We start from the raw sequence: 22,504 nt of genomic DNA, 5'->3' as shown, positions 1-22,504 counted from the left end.
CATCTCAGACAACTGGGCAACTTACTACCTGCATGATTTCCCTCTTAGATGTTATTGTTTGCATTCTCCTTGTGGCTCTTTTAAAACCTGATCATGAATACCAAAAAAAAAAAAATGTGAAGGCAAGAAAGTATCTGGTGTCCTCACAGCTGTGCTTACCTCTATTATTGATCCTTGGGGGGAAATTATTTATACTGTTTCTGAAACGCTATTGCTATGATCCTGTAGGTATGGGCTTAAAGAAACTTTATAGTTGGGAAGAAAGCTAAACTGGCCAAAGTGTTAAACCAGATGCCTCTTTAAGTTCCCTCCATGCTCATAGATTCTAATATGCTGTGTGACCAAGGTGACACAAAGGACTAGAGAGGCAGGAAAAGAACTCAGATTTCTTCATTCCTTATTCTTCCCAGTGTCCCCCATTCCTAAGCTTTCTTTTTAAATCAAAGTGCTAGTCAGTTTGATACTGTATTAGGTTTCTTGTTTAATAAAATATTTTTCAACAGTTGGAAAATCTTTTTAAGGCAACGGGAAACACTAATCACCAGGGTTCTGAGGAAACTCCCTTTATTAATGGAGCTAATTTTCCCCAACTGATTCACAGCTCGTCAATGTGTCCCATTTCTATGAGAAAGTGAAGTCAAGGAGAACTAATGGACAGAGCTCAAATTATTGGGGAAATGTTTTTGGCTCCTCATTTCAAAGAACACAAATCCTGCCCTCAGGAAATCTACATTTGTAAAGATAGTCTGAGTTTTCAAAATTGAGACATAACCTTTGCCAATGTGGTCCTAAGTATCACCATGTTCAATTTGTGGTGCTAGAATGAATGTCTGCCTCTTTATAAAGCATGTGCCTGAGATACCAGGAACATCATGGGCATCCCTGCTTCTCACTTCCTGCCTGGACTTCTTTACATCATTTGTTGTTCATTCTGCTCAGATTCTATGTCCTGCCTGCTGTATTAGACAATACACCCCACACCCTTTTGCTTATATTGGGTCTATCTCCCAGTATGGGAGAAAAAATTTAGAAGGAAAATATTGTAGACAAAAAAGAAATTCCCCATTAAAATAGGGACTTCCAGGACCCTCACTTTTTGGGTAGGTAAAGTTGGTTAATTCTTCGTTTAAAGAATCTTGCACTAAGATGAAAGTTACAGAGGTAAGTTTTTACTCAGAAAAATAAATAACTTTCTAACAAGGAAACCTCTCCAGGACTGGAAAGAATGAGATTGTGTGAGTAAAACTGTACAGAGGTTGGGCCATCACCTGCAAGGGATGTTGATAAGAGATTCATGAAGAGTTTGGCTGAATCATTCCTAAATTCTTTCCAGTTTTATGTCTATGATTCTACTTACCATTATTACCTTATTGAAATGGTTCTACTGTGTGTGTACGGATCAACACAAAATAAAGCCTTCTAAATGGCTCACATTATATAACTGAACGAATCATGTTCCAAAACTTAGCTAAATCAGTTTAGACTGAGTATGAATATATAGCTAATATATGCTAATATATAGCTAATATATTAGCTAATATATAGCTAATATATGCTGAGTAGAGCATATAGCTAATAGGGCTAAGACTGTAAAATAAAATTGTTCTATAGGATATTTAGCTTCTTTGGGGGAAAAAGTTGTTGTTTGCACCCTGATTGCAACCCCAGCTGTCATTTCAAGTATAATGCTGTTTTCAATAAGCCAGGAATGAGTCACAAGAGAATATGTATAACCTGATATCATTTTTGAAAAGCTATGGTAAGCTTAGCCATTTTTGAAAAATAATTCAAAGCATATGACTCCTGACATTGGATTTGGAAACCCATGTCAAATTCATAAAACATGGCCAGCAACATCAAAGCTAAATTTGGCTATTTGGGTTGGTAAAGAATATTAAAAATATGTGGTGGTGTAATGGTAAATAGACAAATGTTAGGAGTCATGTTCCTGATATCGTCAATTATCTATTCGCCCTTGATTAGTTTAAGGACCCAATGTCCTCACCAGAAAAATAGAAAAAGAAAAAAGAAAAAAAAAAAAAACAGCTATATTCCATAGATTTCTACCTAAAACCTTTATTGAGTTTGAAGTGTTTTTATCTTATTAGGAGAAAAATCCCTTTTGAGGTCAAGGAATTCTTGCTCTTTAAAAAGCAACACAGCAAAAAATACAAAGAATTCTCACAGAGAAAGGTGCTCCATAAATTATTACTTAGAAAAAGATAAATTAGAGGGCTTACTAGGGTAGGCTATACAGACGCCATCTGTTAAATATATATTGTTCCAATTTTTCCAAAAAGGAGAACACTTTCAAATCCAGTTAAGTATTAAGTAAAGAATAGCCATAGTGGACCAGAGAATGGAGTCATCAGTATAGATGATAATGAGTGTTTCAAAAATGAATTTGGCTTCTTTTCATTTATGACATTAGAACATCCCTAAAATTCAAGATGTTTTTTTCATTTGCATAATTTGCAAAAAGTAACCGGTAAAAAGAACAATGCTATTTTTTTCTCAACTTAAAAGGTGGAATTTATTATTGGAAATTTAGCAAATGGTAGAACATCTGCTTTGCAAGTTTAGATCTTGCTACTTACTCTTTGACTGGGCTTTTCACTTCTGTGAAATGTTCTAAAACAGAAATAGCACCTCCATTTTAAAACTTTTAAACACACATTGAACATGCAGTCATTCAGGTTTTTTAAAAGTTAGATACTGAATAAATCCTTCCATCTGTGCGGGAATAGCATGTTCATTTTCTTACACGTTACTCATTTATTGAACGCAAATTTTCAAGTGGATGCATATCTAGCGTGATTTTCATCTGTGCTATTACTATTTTGTAATACTTTTTGCCACAGTTCTTATACCTCAAAAAACCCTCAAAAATAAACATGAGAAGACCTAATTTGTCATTGTCTTCATTACTGGTGACCAACAGTAAACATGAAGTTAGCAGGCAGGTTGTGTGGCAACAAATACGTTTAAGTAAACTATCATTCTTGAAAAATCTATCATTTCTTGGATTTTAATATTTTTTAATATTCTACATGTTTTATTCTCACTTTGAAAATCATTATTCCAGTTAGAATCAAGGTTGAAAATGCATACCATCCTAACTTGTTCATAGCTTACAAAAGCTCTTGTCACTTAATAATACTATATAACATATTTGAAGGTTGCTAAGAAAGTAGATCTTAAAAGTTCTCATCACAAGAAAAAAAGAAAGTTTGTAACCATGCGCAGTGACAAATGTTAACTAGACTTACTGTGATGATCATTTTGTGATATATACAAATATTGAATCATGTTGTACACTTAAAACTAATATAATATTACATGTCAATTATATCTCAATTAAAAAAAAAAAACTCTTGTCTTGATTCCATCTCATTTAGCACCACAAAGAGGGCAGAGAAGGAATCTGAGGAGGCATTTAGAAGTTGATGCATTCAATTTGCTAAACATTTTTGCAGTCCAGGCTTTGTGCTTGATACCGGAGATGCAGTGGTGAATAAGATATGGCATTAATGTTCATTCACTTTCTGGGGGAGAAAAACAAATGCATACAGATGATTATAATCCAGTGTGAAGAGTGCTTTTTAGAGAATCATGTACTAGGTGTCCTGAGGATTTCAAAGAAGGGTTCTTGGAAGAGGGGAGACTTGAGCTGATCCTTGAAGAAAGAATTAGAATTCACTAGAGGAAAAGGGGAAGGGCTGGCTTTCCAGAGAGGTAAAGACAAGAAGAAGCATGGCCTATTGAGGGAAAGGTTTGTGGTTAAGTAAGACAGGATAGAGTATAGTCATAAATAGACAAGAGGCAAGAGATGTGGCCAGAAAAATAAGCATGAGCTGGAATTAACAAGGGCCATTTTGCCCTTCTGTGGAGTTTGGCCTTTATGCTGTAGGTGTGGGGAGCTAATGAAGGGCAAGGAATTACATGATCTATTTGCATTTTATAAAAATCCTCCAGAGGAAGTGTGGATTGGAAGGGGAATTGACTGAAGGCAGGGAAATCAGGTGGTATATCACTTTAATTATCAAAGAATGAAAGGATGAAGGTCTGAGGGGTCTTTACTAAGACAGTGTCATTATCGAGGAAGCTAAGGAAATGAATGCAGATATATTTACAAGATAGAATTGGCCTGTTTGATTGTATATGGGAGGTAGAGAAGGATGACTCCTAGGTTTCCAGCCTAAGAAATAAGATGAATAGTGCATCCTATGTAGGGAACACAGGAGGAGGGACAGGTCTGGTGGGGAAAATGATAAATTGACTTATATCTTTGTTGATTGTAGTGTGACCTATGAGATATAAAGGCAGAAATGTCAAGAATGTTAAATAAGCAGCAGGCGTTACAAGCCTGGAGCTCCAGAGAGAGGTCTGAGATGCAGGCTTGCCTTTCAAGTCGGTACCTGGATAAGAGTTGAAGCCCTGGTTATGAACGAGCTGCCCAAAGGGATATGGGGGTGTGAGAAAAGAGGCAGGGATGAGTCCTTGGAAAATCCCTAATGTGAACAAAGAACACAGTGAGAGGAACCAGAGGCTACAGCCTAGGAAAGATCTAGGTTGTCTTGTGAGAATCAGCAGGATTCTCTGTCTCTGAATCCAAGAGAAGAAAAAAGACAGAAAGAAGAAGAAGGAATTGGTCAAGCATGTCAAATGCCACAGAGCAATCAAATAAAATAAGCACCTAAGAAATGTCCATTGGAGTTGGGGAAAAAAATCTGCTGGTTACCACAAAGAAGTTACTTTTTAAGAGTTCTATTAGTGAAATCCAGATAGCGATGGGTTGAGTGAGGGAGTAGAGAACAAATACGAACTGGTTCTTTTGAAGAGTTTGCCTGTGAAAAGGAGGAGGGAGAGAGACAGAATCATTCTGTCAGGGAATCGATGTGTACTGAGACCTGCTATTTCAGGCTCTGTGCTCAGTGCCTTCCATTTTACCCTCAAAATGGCCTTGTAAACTTTGTTTATGGTCAACATTTTAAAAATTAGAAAACTGAGAGGTAGAGAAGTTAAATAACTTGCCTTTAACCCCATGTGTTAACTGGTGGAGCCAGAAATGGCATGGAGGCAGTGGCACTGAGGCTGTGCTGTCTGGGGAGATGTCTGGAGTGAACTGTTTGTGCTTTTCTCTTCCCAGCTCTGTGCTCAGTGAGGTCATGTAGGTAACTTCAACTGGCCGTGGTGGGAGCACTTACACCATAGAAATTGACAAACGTTACGAACCAGAGTTGGTTGATTTGTTTGCTTGTTCCTGGACAGCCAGTTGTTAAACACTGACAAGCACAGCACTGGGTCTCCGTCTGAGTGACAGCAAAGCCTCAGCATTTCCCACTGCCTAGTATATGTGACTTGGCCAAGGTCACTTGGTTAGCTAAAAACAACAGAGGTGAGACTGGAACCCAGATCTGTGATCCACATTCATCCCTACACAGGCCCCAGGGCTTTGATGAAAAAATAAGTAAAATATTCATTCCTCACATTGTATACCCAAATGGTCCAGGTTGGTATAAATGATGTCTCTCATTTATCCATGCTCTGGTTCTAAACTACCAGTCTTCTGCTTCGGCCTCCCAGGCAATCCATCTCTGGGGTGTTCGCTTTTTTAAACAGCTTTCCTGAAGCATTGACTCTCTGAACTATGTTAATGAAATCTATTTAAAAAAATAACCAATCTTCTCCGGGTTTGTGGTTTCAGAACAGTATTTGTCAGCGAGTGAAATAAGTTATCTTAGATGCATTTTTCCATCCACAAAATGGAAGACAGACACACGGGCTGTTCATTAAAAGGAGTCCTAAAGAGTTTATTTTTAAACAAACTTCATTTTCCAGCTAGTCGAATTTATGATAGAGAATGAATAACAGCACAGCTGTGTCACATTATTCAAAACTCCCTTAAATTTCATTGTATAACACTGCATTTAAAACAGTATGTGTATGCAAACTAAACAAATCTAAAACGATAAATAGCTAATGTGGGAGAAATTACCATGTCACCCCACATGGTCAAAGTGCAGGTATGAAAACATCTCCTGGAAATTCCCTCCGCATGTTTAATTTGGATTGCCGTTATGGTGCACAGAACAGGATTTATTTGCACAAAATTGAGGCCGGAAACATTCTTTAGGTGGTAGAGGAGAAATATTCTTTTTAGCTGCATCACAATAGACTTTACCTTAAAGCAGCGTGACTCATTGTAAAACTGAAAAAGAAGAACTTTTATCTGGGTTGATTCTTGAACAACATATATGTGTTCCTTTTATCCACAAGATAAAATAAAGTTTTGTAATTTTGTTAGCCAAAAATTACTTCAGTCTTTCATCTTAAATATTCTATAAGAAAGCCACAAGGAATTCCCAATTAAAATGGAAAATAACTCAAATAAAAATGGACTTTCAGGAGGTATATGATAGAGCTTATTAAGGCAGTATAAGCCAAAGCAGTTCTCAACAAAATTAGGCTCACGCTAGTTTGAATTTATTGTGGAAGTTGCACCAAAGGGCATCCGAGGTATGTATATCAGTCAATATAATAGTAACTACACTTTTGTCTGACCTGATTTGCTCCATTCCCGAGCATTCTAGGTCAATGCATATTTTGATTAGTTAAAAGTTGCACTTATACTAACAAAGGATTAAAAATGCCCACAGAAATAGAATATAGGTGATCCTGTGGCTTTCTTGTGAAAGGAGTCTTAAGTCATACCTGATTTTCCCACAGAGAAAACAATGAACTTGTATTTCTAACCAAAGGAACAGACGCCCAACTTTTTTTTTCATAGAAATGATCACAGACATTTTAATCAACTGTAAATGATATACTTGTACACTGTGTCACTGAAAACCTTCTAAAGGGAATGTAGTCATTTGAGCTGAGCAATACAGTAATCAATTGTATAAATTATCCTATTATCTCACTGAAAATCCCCGATAAGACGATTTGTAGGACAGGAGAGAAGCCAGGAGACTAGAGGAAATAAGAAACACCTGCAGACTGCTCACCCCAGAAGTGAGGTTATGAGTTGAGTGGCAGTTGGAGGAACTCTGAACGGGGCAGAGCCTTGGCTGAAGTAGAGAGAGCCAGGAAGGGGAAGACCAGAGCCAGGGGATGCCTTCAGAAACAGCTAAGTAAACTGATCATGCGTTCATACTGAGGGATTACTACACGAATTACTACATTACTGATTCGAGAAAGCATATTTAATCTGTGTTCCACATGATCATCAGTGTCTTGGCTTCTTGAACCACTTATAGACGATGATCCTGGCCATGGCCCATGCCTTTGTTTGAGCATCTTTACCTCGTCTGAGTCCTCACAAAATCTCTTGAATCTATCTTTGCTTGCCTGCCTTTGCTTATACATCTTCACCATGGAGTTACTAGCATGACTGTAAATCTGTAACACATTTCTTACTGCACAGAAACAATCTGTATTTCTCTGTCAAATGTGGTCCTTTCCTCCTCAAGAATATCCCTGAAATGCAATTCCACCCAAGGCTTCTCTGAAAACACAGCTTTCTATTTTATTGATAATTTGAGACAAAACGCCACATTCAAACCTGACTTTATTTAATGAATTTTTCTCTTGTTTTCTTTGTCCATTTTTGCACCTAATCTGCTGACTTCCCTGCCATTTAAAAATGTTCATGTGGGAACATACAGATAAGCTAATATGAACTCTGTTAAATTTGATCTTTTTCATTGACCCCATAATATCTAGAAATACACTCAATCTTAACTGGAGTAATATAGCTACTTTCCCTATAAGGTTTAAAATTTTTTTTTAATTGCAATAAATATACATAACAAATGTTACCACCTTAACCATTTTTAAGTGTGCAGTTCAGTGGCATTGAGGACATTCACCTTGTTGTGCCAGCATCACCACCGTCCATCCACACAGCTCTTTCCATGTTGAAAAACCCAAACTCTGTACCTGTTAAACAACTCCTCATTTTTCCCTTTCCCCAACCTCTGGCAACCGCCCTTCTACTTTCTGTCTGTATGAACTTGACTACTCTAGGTACCTCATATAAATGGAATTATGCAGTATTTGTCTTTTTGTGACTGGTTTATTTCACTCAGCATAATGCCCTCAAGGTTCATCTATGCTGTAGCATGTGTCAGGATTTTCTTGCCTTTTAAGGCTGAATAATATTCAATTGTACGTGTATACTGAATTTTGTTTATCCATTCATCCATCAATAGGCACTTGGGTTGCTTCCACCTTTTGGCTGTTATGAATAATAATGCTGCTGTGAACGTGGGGGTACAAATATCTCTTCGAGACTCTGCTGTCAATTCTTTTGAGTATATACCCAAAAGTTAAATTGCTGGATCATATGGTATCCTATAAGGTTTTAACTTAGGCAGAAAGAATGATTATATTTGTAAGATTCTCTAGATTTCATAGTTATTTGCTTGCTTATTTGGTTTTGTTCCCTCTCTCTTGCTTTCTTCTAGATTAGCCATATCCCATAGAAATACAATTCAAACCACAGATGTAAATTTAAAATTTTGAGTAGCCACAGTTTAAAAAGTAAAAAGAAATAGATGAGATTAATTTAATGATGTGCTATTTAACCCAGTATATTAAAAATAGTATCATTTCAACCTGCAATCAGTATAAAAGATGATAAATGAGATACTACAAATTATGCATTTGCCAGACATGCAATGAAGATTAATAGAGTACGTGGTACAACAGTTAAAGAAAAATGTAGCCCCACCAAAACAACAAGGTGTGTTTAATAGAAAAATGTTTTACACTGGTTTGGTTTTAAATTTAAATTTAAATTAATTAAAATTTAAAATTCAGTTCCTAAGTTGTCCTAGCTGCATAGCAGGTGTTCAGTAGCCACGTGTGGCCAGGGGCTACCGCAGTGAACAGTGCAGAGCTGAGCATTTTCTTCATTGCTGGAAGTTCTATTGGACAGAGCTGCTCTAGGCTCGGATATCCCTGAGGGCCAGGAACTTGGATCTCTTTTTTATCAGCAAAGCTTTATCACCTGGTGCCTAGTAAGTGTTGAATATGTATTTGTTGGATGATCTACTAAATGTGTTTAGCAAGCTCTGCATTATCGAATGCTCTCCATCTACCAGGCACTGTCATGGCACTGGGGCCTTACTGAGTGAGTTTATATCAGCAACATGTCCTGTCCTGGAATGTCTGTCCAGAGATTGAGGTCTTTGCAGGTTCTACGCTCTGTTTGCTTGGTTTCTGAGCTAGGTTTTGAATGAAATGGGAAAATGTATTGAAAACAAAGATAGAAATTGCTTGTATGGTTCTGTTTTGTTCCTGGGGCCTCCCGCAGGGCCTGAAAGCATTAAATATTGGTTCAACAAATGAAGGAACAAGTGGCCTTGTGAAATCATCACACACAGAAAATGGCCCTGTGAGTTTCCTGAGGAAAGAAGTCCCTGAGAATGGTGGGAAGGAATTGTAAGGGGAGGACAAGAGAAAACCAGAGAAATGGGAACACACGGGAGAAGGGTATGAGCATCCTAGATGGTACATTTGAAGTAAGGAGAATTATCTGTAACCAACTCAGAGCCGTGAGCACTTCTTATCCATAAATTAAAAGGCAAACTTTATTAGTTCTGCATATAAATTTCTGCAACCTAATTCCATTTGGAAGCGAAGTCATTCATTTATTCATTCATTTGTTGAACAAGCGTGTGCATGCCTTCCCAGCGTCTGCTGTATCCAGGCCTTCTCAGCAGTGACAAACAGTAGTGCTCATAGTGTGCTAGGGGGACAGTTGTGCATCGACTTCCTAGCAATTATAAGGGCATTTGTGGAAAGTCAAGCAATAGCATTCGAAATATCCTTAATCAACGTGTTTATAGAATCATCACTATAAACTAAAAAAAAAAAAACTGCCTCATATTCAAAATATGTAACTCCTACTTAATTCATATGTAACTATGGTTTTTTTTTAAAATATTAAATGACAATGTTAAAAAATCATTACAGTGGTTTAGCTAAAATAATTTTGGGCCTAAAATACCCAACACATAAAGTGTTACGACTATATCATTTAGGATGATGCTTTTTTTTTTTTTTAATTAATTAATTAATTAATATATTTTTGGCTGTGTTGGGTCTTCGTTTCTGTGCGAGGGCTTTCTCCAGTTGCAGCAAGCGGGGGCCACTCTTCATCGCGGTGCGCGGGCCTCTCACTATCGCGGCCTCTCTTGTTGCGGAGCACAGGCTCCAGATGCGCAGGCTCAGTAACTGTGGCTCACGGGCCCAGCTGCCCCGCGGCATGTGGGATCTTCCCAGACCAGGGCTCGAACCCGTGTCCCCTGCATTGGCAGGCAGACTCTCAACCACTGCGCCACCAGGGAAGCCCTAGGATGATGTTTTGGATTGTTGAATATATTAGAAAGTTAGCATCTTCTTTCTTTATTTAACCTGATGCAAATGTACAGAATTTTTTTTAAGGTAAAATGTAAATGCATTCCTAGAATTTAATTTACCTTTCTTGTGTTTATCAAGAAAACAAGAAAAAATCATTTTCCTCCTCCACATGAGGAAGAAAATCAAGAGAGATAATCAAATGAATACTTTTTCACTCCATAGCAGAAGTCTTTAAATAACAACTTCCTAACACAGCTGGATTAGATCCTGGTTTCACACTGAGGAACCAATAATGTCCTAGTCTTAGTATTCTAATTATAGTCACAATGTCTGAATTTCACTGAATTTTTCAGGAAGCATTTAAACTTGGCAGTAGTCAAAGTCACTGAGATTGTAAAAATCGATCAAACAAAAGGCCTGAAAGATGGATTTCGTTATCTCCTCTTTGTAAGTAACATGCAGTGATTGTTGGCAGAAATAGATAAAGCAAGCAGATGCCTCTGATCAGCTTGCATTTTTAATCTTTTCACTCCAAAGACCACCCTGTTGTGTCCAGTATCATCACAGTAGGATCTAGTGCCGCGTAACTTAGGGATCATACTCTTTTCCGCTAGTAAGTTATCAGATTTAGCATTGCCACTCATGAGATGGTGTCAAAGGAATATCTTTGTTGGTGAAAATAAAAGATTTGCATATAAGATGGCAGATACGATTAAACTTTTAGTTCATATTTGCTGATAGAAATGTAAACACCAAGGCTAAGATGTGACTAATTTCGATCTTTTTTAACCATTTGACTTCAGAACTTGTATAAGTAGTGTAACACAGGCAGACCTCAGAGATATCGAGTGTTTGGTTCCAGACCACCACAAGAAAGTGACTGTCGTGATAAAGTGAGGAACTGAGGATAAAAGAAGATCCCTATTTTGGACATCTTAAGTTCGAGATCACTATTACCTACCCAGCTAAGACACTTCTTGACCATCTATTGCAGTGACAGTGGGGCTGGAGAAAGGGGGTGGATTTGAGAAAAGTTTGAAGAAAGAATAAACAGCACTTGGTTATTAATGGCAAGTGAGCGTGAGGGAATTTGAGAGGAATTCCAAGGCCCCTGATTTGGATGACTGAGGATGTCAGTCCCTGAGAGCGAGCTCTGGGGCAGGAGCATGGTTAGAAGAGGAGGACTTCATACTGAAGTAGGCACGGTTGTAGTGCTTTGGGAAGATCTACAGCCATGTGCGCTGAACACGTTCTTATTTCAGTCTGGAGCTCAGGTGAGAGACACAGTTTAGAAATTTGGGAGTCAGTGGTGTAAACATAGTCGTCATCAATGCCAACAAAGTAGATGAGATTACTCCAAAAAAGCCTGTAGGGCGAAAACATAAAGAGACTGTATTTCAGATGAAAAGAAAAAGCTTGGCATAGATCGTGCTGCTTAGCAAAACAATCCCGAAAATGCAGAGGAGGGAAAGAATGATGTGAACACCCTTCCAAATCAGGTGCGTTATTTTATGGGCACAGCTCCTCTTCAGCTAGAACTTACAACGAGGGAATATTGGACCTGCGTGCAAGTCTCACAGCCAAAGAGCAAAACCTACAGCCATAGAACAGGGCAATAAAGAATTCAGAAATTGAGACTTTGATCTTGAATTCTTAGGTAGTTACATACACAGTGTTGGTGAGAATGCAAAATGGTGCAATCACTATGGAAAAGCAGTATGGAGATTCCTCAAAAAATTGAACCACCGTGTACTCCAGCACTCCCTCTTCTGGGTATTTACCCAAAAGAATTGAAATCACGATCTCAAAAGATATTTGCACTCCCATGTTCATGGCAGCATTATTCACAATAGCCAAGATGTGGAAACAACCTAAATAGCCATTGACAGATGAACGGATAAAGAAAATGTGGCATATGCATACAATGGAATGCTATTCAGCCTTTAAAAAGAAGGATATTCTGCAACACACCACAACATGGATGAAGCTTGAGGACATTATGCTAAGTGAAATAAGCCAGACCCAGAAAGACAAATATTATAAATATCCACTTATATGAGGTACCTAAGATAGTCAAAGTCATAGAATCGAAGAGTGAAATGGTGGTCACCAGGGTCTGAGGAGAGGGGGAAATAGGAAGTTACTAATCTACGGGCAATAAAATTTCAGTCAGGCAAGATGGTCTCCAGTCCTGCAGTACAACATTGTACCTATAATCAACAATAACGTACTGTGCACTTAAAAATCTGCTAGGAGGGCAGATTTTCAGAGAACATCTGGGCTGGCCGATTATCTTCCAGGCAGCTAAGGTCAACAGGAGACAAGCCAGAAGTGATGCATGCAGGGCCCTGTGACGGGGGCTGCGATGAGGGTGCCGGTTAACAAAACAAACCTACTTCTTCTGACTCCAAAACCGTAGAACTCTCTCTGCCCCACAGCTGCCTCTTTAGAATAATGGAAGATCTGTGTCTGGGAGGAAGTCTGGAGATGATCTGGTGCTAATTTTTTATTTTACAAATGGATTAAATAAAGCCCTGAGAGAGTAACTTGTTAGAAGTCACACACCTGCTTTAGGGTGAAGTCTGTGCTGACACTGGGAGCATCCCTATTGGACTCTGATACTATTCGTGGGACTCTTTTCAAAGGAAATGAAATCAATTTTGCATATGCCCTCTGCATGCCATGTGGCTAAAGGACTCCAGGGTTAAGGTTAAGAGTATAAGCTCTATGGCTTCCCTGGTGGCTCAGTGGTTAAGAATCTGCCTGCCAATGCAGGGGACATGGGTTCGAGCCCTGGTCGGGGAAGATCCCACATGCTGCGGAGCAACTAAGCCCACGAGCCACAACTACTGAGCCTGCAAGCCACAACTACTGTGAAGCCCATGCACCTAGAGCCCGTGCTCCGCAACAAGAGAAGCCACTGCAATGAGTAGCCCGTGCACCACAACAAAGAGTAGCCCCCGCTCACCGCAACTAGAGAAAGCCTGTGTGCAGCAACGAAGACCCAACACAGACAAAAAAAAAAAAAAAAAAAAAAGAGTATAAGCCCTAGTCTCAAATGACCAGGGCTGGAATCCCACCTCTGTCCCTTGAGAGTCATATGACCTTAACCTCTCTTGACTTATTCCCCTTATATGCAAAATGGAGATGATAATAGTATTATCTTACAGAGTTGTTATGAGGATTAAGGGGGAAAATACCTGTCAAGGCCCTGATGTCTAGCTCATGGTATGTTCACAATAAATTTTAGCAGTCATTTTATTGCTTTTGATATTACTTTATATTACTCACCTCCATCTTTCAGCATGTGGGATGGAAATGTTAATAACACACACAGAGGTTTGTTTTTCTGGCATGTAGTGTGCATAAAACAAATATTTGTTGAGAGATGACAAAGGAAGGAAAAAAAGAAAAAAGAAAATGATGGAGGGAGGCTATGACATTAGAAGACCTTTCTTCATTGTCTGGCCCACATTCTGAAACGTGGAAATGTACAAGGGATTTTTATTATGAATATTACCCCTTTTCTGATCTGCAGAATATGTAGCCGTGCTTTTAAGATAATGTAGGAAAGCTCAAGAAGGAAAGTGTATGTCTCCATGTGTTTTAGCGAGCTTCCTGTGTCTCTTAGCATCTCTGTTCGCTAGTCAGAGGTTCAGAGAGAACAGAGACAAAGTGCTTTCCCTTAACAAGCTTGCATGTGGGGCAGACACTTGACACAATGATTTCTTTTTTAAATATTTATTTATTTATTTGGCTGCATCGGGTCTTAGTTGCGGCACACGGGATCTTCCTTGCGGCATGCAGGATCTCTCATTGCGGTGCATGGGCTCTTCGTTGTGGCACGCAGGCTCTCTCTAGTTGTGGCATGGGGCTCAGTAGTTGTGGCACACGGGCTTAGTTGCCCCACAGCATGTGGGATCTTGGTTCCCCCACCAGGGATCGAACCCACGTCCCCTGCATTGGAAGGTGGATTCTTAACCACTGGACCACCAGGGGAGTCCTGACAGAATGATTTCTATAACAAAAGATGCTTCTGTAGATGGTGGTGTGAAGGCTAGGAGCCTGTGCTCTGTGGCTGGACTGCCCGGGTTTGGATCCAGCACTTGGCAACTTTGTGACCTAGACAAGTTAAGTACCCTCTCTGAGCCATGCTCTGACCTGTAAAGTAGAAATAGGCATTGTACTTACCAGATAAGGTCAAGGAACAGGTGAGTTTTTATATGTAAGTGCCTAGCCTGGCATGCTGTTTGTTCCTGGGCTTTGCCTGCCTCTCAAATGAGCGATAACGACTAAAGTTCAGAAGACGACCACCCAGAACATGGAGAGATGAGGTCATCAAGGTTAGATCTTGAAGAAGGAATGGACTTTGTCAAACAGAAGGAAGAGAGTTGGCTATTTCAGGCTTGGGACTAGAAATGGACTTGACCTTGTATAGGCAAGTTCTGAGTTGCTCAGGTAAGCAGTGATCATATTTTAATGAGCACTGAATGCAGAGTTAGACGGGATCTGGTAACAGTGAGAAGCAAATAGAGATTTTGAGGAGGAGATTAGCACAGGCAAAGTGGTTTTTTTAATGATTAATTTGGTATATTAACATTAGGATGGAGATTGAAATCAGGACATCAGTTTGGAGACCACTGCAGTAGTCTAGACTTTGATGTGCTCAGGATCCTGGAGGGATTGATGGGAGGTTAATATAAAAAAGAAGAATGAGTGTGAGACATAGAAAGAAAAGATCAGAACGTGACTGGAAACAGGTGTGAGGAGGAGATGAGAGGAAAGTCAAAGTCGCAAGCCTGACTGGAGGAGAAGTCTGTGTAATAGACACACATGTGCAAGTTCAGAGGGCTGGGTGGTTTGTGGAAAAGGATTACGAGTTTCCTTCAAGTCTAGTCGCATTTGATCCAAGAATAGGACACCCATGTGGAAGCTAGAATTTGGAGAAGCAGAACTGAAGTTCAGGAGAGGTCAGAGCTAAACGTCTATATATACTTGAGACTGAATCAAGTATAGGTGAGAGTGAGAGACAGGAGAGAGGGTGAAATTTCTGCGGAGATGGTAGGGCAAGAGTGAGGCAGGATAACATGCCAGCAAGTAATAGCAGTGAGGATCAGAGGAGGTGACATATATGACAGCACGTATGGGAGTGGGGGTGATGAAATACAACATAAACAGGAAAAACTTGGTGACTGCCCCGTTTCCTAGAATCTCAAAGCCAAAATGGACATTAAGACATTTTGTAGATGAGGGAATTAGGGCTCAAGGAAGCTGAGTTCATTGGTTTCCCCTGAGATAGCTGCAGAATCGGACCTGTCCCTTTTCAGTGCTGTTCTCACTTTACAGGCTCCCGCCTGGGCTCGTCCTGTCTCTCAGTGCCCAGCTGCATATGGTTCAATCTGTACTCTGTCTTACATAAAGCATACTGTAGAGTGCTGGGTCCCCCTGAGTGGGCAGCGTGCACTTGGCCAAGGGCAGAGCACAGAAGCTGCGTCAGCTAAGCAGGATTCCATGAAAGGGCTTGTTCAGTATACACACTGAAGTTGGATCTCACCCTGTTTCTCTTTTTCATGTGTAGTTCCTTTAGTTAATTAACTAATTTTGCAATCTTTAGAAAATGAAATAAGCAGTTTACCCATACACTCCTTACCTTTGCATGCATGTTAATTAAATAATTATTCCACTGCTTATAATATTGCTTCCCAAAAGATATTGAACTGTTTTATATGAAGGAGGCTCTAAATCTCAACCGCGTTTATAGCTCAATGATCGCAATAATTATTTTTGAAACCACACCAGTTAGAAATCGAAATAGCTGCTTTTGAAAATGCATAAAAGTGATGTCCCCTGTCCAAACCGTTTGTACAACTTAACATAATTTTATTGAAGGGATAGCCTTTTGAGATCTTAACCTTTTTATGAATTTATTATGAAGTCATAGAAATCTTAATGCCTTTCTAATTTTCTTCTTGGAGGAAACAATTTGGAAAATGCCAAGGACAAAAACATAGGAAGCATTTAACATAAACTGAAATCATTAATACTTAATGGAAAAGCATAATCCATTCCGAGGCGTTTTAAAACAGCTACCGTAAAATCATTGCTTCTAGGAGGTATTAAAAAACAAAATTCATCCAAGTAAATTTGAAGACCTAATTGGCTTTATTAAACGCTTCATGAATCGGTCAGCATCCCATCTAGCAAGTTGAGAGGAGCTCTGAGGAGGCTGTACAGGATGGAAAGCTTTTATAGGCAGAAAGAGGAAGGGATAAGGAAAGATCAGATTACAGCGTCTTCCTTTGGTGGATAAAAAGGGTCTCTGTGGCAGATTACCTCATCGGTGCTGACCAAAAAATTCCAAACTGACCAGTTAAGACTACATTCCTGGGGGAGATTCAAACTGCAGTTAGGTTAGGTATTAAGTTTCTGTTTGGTGACATGGGCTTAGCACAAGTGACTCCATTTTGGACCTGTTGTTTCTTTTTTAACAGAAGCTAGGTGGTTCTTCAAAACTGGTGCTTCAGTAGTCTTACTCAAAGAAAGACTTGATGGAAATAGAAGCCATAAAACCCAAGGATTAGAAGGCAGTGGGGGTGAGATTCAAATGACTTCATTTTAAATGCTATTTGTCATCACAGATTTCCACTAAGCTTGCTCCCACACCTGGCTTCCCATGGGACCCTTGGGTCAGAGGTTCTTCTGTGTTGTTTTTTGTTTGCTGGAGGGGAGGGATGCCCTTTCAGGGTTTCTTCAATTTCAGAGTTGCAAAAACTGGTTCTGAAAATAGTTGGCAGTATCCGTTGGCCAAATTTATTTGCTGAAAACCCTTTTGTTTTGAACCAGTGAGGCCCAAGGTCAAGAAATACTTGGGTTAACTTAAGGTTAACACAATAACAGCGTTCTTTTGCAAACTTCCAAGACTATTTCATTACTTTCTGGCTTCTTCTCGCTTCTGTTACTGTGTTCTCTTGCTGACCACTGTTGAGCTGTCTCAAGCCCCCTTCCTTGGTGGCAGCAGCCCACCCAACCCTCCAGAGTTCTCTCTGTGCTGAGGCTCATGGGTTGGAGGGAAAGATCACTGAAATGCTAGACTTGGATGCTGAATTCTGGAGCCAAATCCAGTTCCATCTCTAGTTTTGTAATCCTGGGCAAGCTACCTAAACTCCCTCTCCTTCTTCTCCTGCTTCCATTTTTTAAAAAAATTATCTTTTACAGTAATTTTATCAAAGTAATGCCTATGCAGTTAAAGTATCAAATACAACAAAAGTTCTTTTAACTAGCCTTCTCTTAAATGATTTCCCTGACTAAGCAACTCTCTCCCTGCCCTAGATATAACCTACTGACTGATGCTCCCAGCCACCTCACCACCAGGGCCTCACCTGCTGTCTCTTGAGCCCTCCTATAACTTCTGACCCCACCTGTGGGGATAAATACAGACCAAGAATTAGTTGTGTTTGTTCCCATTGTACTTGTTAATATAATTATTCAATTATAAATTATATAAAACCAATGACATATGAATGCATAAAATAATTTCTATAAAAATGTTTTGGAAAGCCTCAAGGTTGAGTTACTAAAAGTAAAAAGCTACAGAATCAGATGTGAAAATAAAATGATAAAATACTAGGAAAAAACTCAAATCTAAAAGGATTCCACTTTGTGTCTTTAAGTTCTCAATCCACTTAATGGAATAGAAACTAGGAAATATAGATGATGATGATGGGGGTGGTTTATGTAAAAAAGTGAAAAACTGGAAACACATAGTTATATTCCATAAGCAGAAATCCAGGTCATATTCCCACGGGATTCTTCTGGTATTAGATTCGATGCGGTTCACATAAAGTGCTCAGCATCATGTCTGATATTTAATAAGGATTCAGTACATGTTAGCTTGTTATTGTGGTTACTATTGATTTAATAATTGTATATCCAGGTGATGTTAAAAGGAAACAGGAAAGAAGGTAAGGTGAGACCAAACCAATATTACAAAATAAAATACCGGGATAAACTTAAACCCAGCAACCAAATGTTATACAACAAAGGACCTAAACTTCACTGTGAAAAACTTTTTTGTATCAGAATATCTTTATGTAAAACTAAGAGGGTATTGATAATCACATTTATGACAGGTATAGCTGGAGAAAACACTCATTCATGAAATGTAACCCTGTTTCAATTTTAACAACAAATTGCCGCATGGCCTTAGGAAACTGCCCAACCTTTTCCCGTCTTTTATTCTCTGTTAGGCAAGAATGATGATAACCAACTGAATAAATTTATCATGCTGCCAGAAGAATTACTTTCAGAAAAGTACATTATGGGCATATTTGTGTTTCCTCACTTGAATGTGAGCTCTGCTTGGCTGTGCTACTCATGCTGCATAGAGTGCTCGAACCCTCGGAAGAAGGATCAGTGAAATGCCTTTTTTAAAAAATTGATTTCCGGCGGCATGTACTGTATGTGGAGCAGTATACAGTGAAGCGGAGGCAGAGCGGCTCCGTGAGCTCCTCTCCACTTTCCCATAGAGAACCCTTGACTGCCCGCGGAGGGTGAGCCACACACATGCCCTCATGCCCACCGAGCCCGCGAGGTCACTATCATAGGACAAAGGCTTTGCTGCAGTTCATCTTCTTCCCTGTGTACTTTCCATTTGCCTTCTTGGAATCCTGCTGCATCACAGAAGCTGGAAGTTCTGATTTTCCATTGAAATCACAATGGAAAGTCTTGACTTGACCACCGTGTGGCAGACAGGGTCTCGGTGATCCGGCCGGGTGTCAGGCCTGAGCCTCTGAGGTGGGAGAGCCGAGTTCAGGACATTGGTCCACCAGAGACCTCCCAGCTCCACATAATATCAAACGGCAAAAGCTCTCCCAGAGATCTCCATCTCAACGCCAAGACCCAGCTCCACTCAACGACCAGCAAGTTACAGTGCTGGACACCCTATGCCAAACAACTAGCAAGGCAGGAACACAACCGCTCCCATTAGCAGAGAGGCTGCCTAAAATCATAGTTCACAGACACCCCAAAACACACCACCAGACGCAGTCCTGCCCACCAGAAAGACAAGATCCAGCCTCATCCACCAGAACACAGGCACCAGTCCCCTGCACCAGGAAGCCTACACGACCCACTGAACCAACCTTACCTACTGGGGGCAGACACCAAAAACAACGGGAACTACAAACCTGCAGCCTGCAAAAAGGAGACCCCAAACACAGTAAGTTAAGCAAAATGAGAAGACAGAGAAATACGCAGCAGATGAATGAGCAAGGTAAAAACCCATCAGACCAAACAAATGAAGAGGAAATAGGCAGTCTACCTGAAAAAGAATTCAGAGTAATCATAGTAAAGATGATCCAAAATCTTGGAAATAGAATGGAGAAAATACAAGAAATGTTTAACAAGGACCTAGAAGAACTAAAGAATGAACAAACGATGACCAACACAATAAATGAAATTTAAAATTCTGTAGAAGGAATCAATAGCAGAATAACTGAGGCAGAAGAACGGATAAGTGACCTGGAAGATAAAATAGTGGCAATAACTACCACAGACCAGGATAAAAAAGAATGAAAAGAATTGAGGACAGTCTCAGAGACCTCTGGGACAACATTAAACACACCAACATTCGAATTATAGGGGTCCCAGAAGAAGAAGAGAAAAAAAAAGGGACTGAGAAAATATTTGAAGAGATTATAGTTGAAAACTTCCCTAATATGGGAAAGGAAATAGTCAATCAAGTCCAGGAAACACAGAGAGTCCTATACAAGATAAATCCAAGGAGAAACATGCCAAGACACATATTAATCAAACTATCAAAAATTAAATACAAAGAAAAAATATTAAAAGCAGCAAGGGAAAAACAACAAATAACACAGAAAGGAATACCCATTTGGTGAACAGCTGATCTTTCAGCAGAAACTCTGCAAGCCAGAAGGGAGTGGCAGGACATATTTAAAGTGATGAAAGGGAAAAACCTACAACCAAGATTACTTTACCCAGCAAGGATCTCATTCAGATTCGATGGAGAAATTGAAACCTTTACAGACAAGCAAAAGCTAAGAGGATTCAGCACCACTAAACCAGCTTGACAACAAATGCTAAAGGAACTTCTCTAGGCAGGAAACACAAGAGAAGGAAAAGACTTAAAATAACAAACTGAAAACAATTTAAAAAATGGTAATAGGTACATACATATCGATAATTACCTTAAAGGTAAATGGATTAAATGCTCCAACCAAAAGACATAGACTGGCTGAATGGATACAAAAACAAGACCCATATATATATGCTGTCTACAAGAGACTCACTTCAGACCTAGGGACACATACAGATTGAAGGTGAGGGGATGGAAAAAGATATTCCATGCAAATGGAAATCAAAAGTAAGCTGGAGTAGAAATTCTCATATCAGACAAAATAGACTTTAAAACAAAGACCATTACAAGAGACAAAGAAGGACACTACATAATGACCAAGGGATCAATCCAAGAAGAAGATATAACAATTGTAAATATTTATGCACCCAACATAGGAACACCTCAATACATAAGGCAAAAATACAACCAGTCATAAAAGGGGAAATTGACAGTAACACAATCATAGTAGGGGACTTTAACACCCCACCTTCACCAATGGACAGATCATCCAAAATGAAAATATATAAGGAAACACAAGCTTTAAATGATACATTAAACAAGATGGACTTAATTGATATTTCTAGGATATTCCATCCAAAAACAACAGATACCTTCTTCTCAGGTGCTCATGGAACATTCTCCAGGATAGATCATATCTTGGGTCACAAATCAAGCCTTGGTAAATTTAAGAAAATTGAAATCATATCAAGTATCATTTCTGATCACAACGCTATGAGACTAGATATCAATTACAGGAAAAAATCTGTAAAAAATACAAACACATGGAGGCTAAACAATACACTGCTAAATAACCAAGAGATCACTGAAGAAATCAAAGAGGAAATCAAAAAATACCTAGGAACAGATGACAATGAAAACACAATGACCCAAAACCTATGGGATGCAGCAAAAGTAGTTCTAAGAGGGAAGTTTATAGCAATACAAGCCTACCTCAAGAAACAAGAAACATCTCAAATAAACAACCTAACCTTACACCTAAAGCAATTAGAGAAAGAAGAACAAAAAAACTTCCAAAGTTAGCAGAAGGAAAGAAATCATAAAGATCAGATCAGAAATAAATGAAAAAGAAATGAAGGAAATGATAGCAAAGATCAATAAAACTAAAAGCTGGTTCTTTGAGAAGATAAACAAAATTGATAAACCATTAGCCAGACTCATCAAGAAAAAAAGGCAGAAGACTCAGATCAATAGAATTAGAAATGAAAAAGGAGAAGTAACAACTGACACTGCAGAAATACAAAGGATCATGAGAGATTACTACAAGCAACTCTATGCCAATAAAATGGACAACCTGGAAGAAATGGGCAAATTCTTAGAAAAGGACAACCTTCCAAGACTGAACTAGGAAGAAATAGAAAATATAAACTGACTAATCACAAGCGCTGAAATTGAAACTGTGATTAAAAATCTTCCAACGAACAAAAGCCCAGGACCAGACGGCTTCACAGGAGAATTCTATCAAACATTTAGAGAAGAGCTAACACCTATCCTTCTCAACCTCTTCCAAAATATAGCAGAGGGAGGAACACTCCCAAACTCATTCTATGAGGCCACCATCACCCTGATACCAAAACCAGACAAAGATGTCACAAAGAAAGAAAACTACAGGCCAATATCACTGATGAACATAGATGCAAAAATCCTCAACAAAATACTAGCAAACAGAATCCAACAGCACATTAAAAGGCTCATACACCATGATCAAGTGGGGTTTATCCCAGGAATGCAAGGAGTCTTCAATATATGCAAATCATTCAATGTGATATACCATATTAACAAACTGAAGGAAAAAAAACATATGATCATCTCAATAGATGCAGAAAAAGCTTTTGACAAAATTCAACACCCATTTATGATAAAAACTCTCTAGAAAGTAGGCATAGAGGGAACTTACCTCAATATAATAAAGGCCATAAATGACAAACCCACAGCCAACATCGTTCTCAATAGTGAAAAACTGAAGCCATTTCCACT

The 22,504-nt window shown here is 39.1% G+C and overlaps 1 protein-coding gene across 1 annotated transcript in view; it reads left to right on the top strand.

The window, feature by feature from the left end:
* CHST9 (carbohydrate sulfotransferase 9) overlaps positions 1 to 22,504 on the top strand; it is a 241,906-nt gene that overhangs the window by 115,676 nt on the left and 103,726 nt on the right. The gene's annotated exons all lie outside the window — the stretch shown is intronic.

The sequence above is a fragment of the Balaenoptera ricei genome, chromosome 14, assembly GCF_028023285.1.
Source record: "Balaenoptera ricei isolate mBalRic1 chromosome 14, mBalRic1.hap2, whole genome shotgun sequence".
NCBI classification, from domain to species: Eukaryota; Metazoa; Chordata; class Mammalia; order Artiodactyla; family Balaenopteridae; genus Balaenoptera; species Balaenoptera ricei.
The sequence above is the reverse complement of the archived record's forward strand: the minus strand, read 5'-3'. Positions and strand labels throughout refer to the sequence as shown.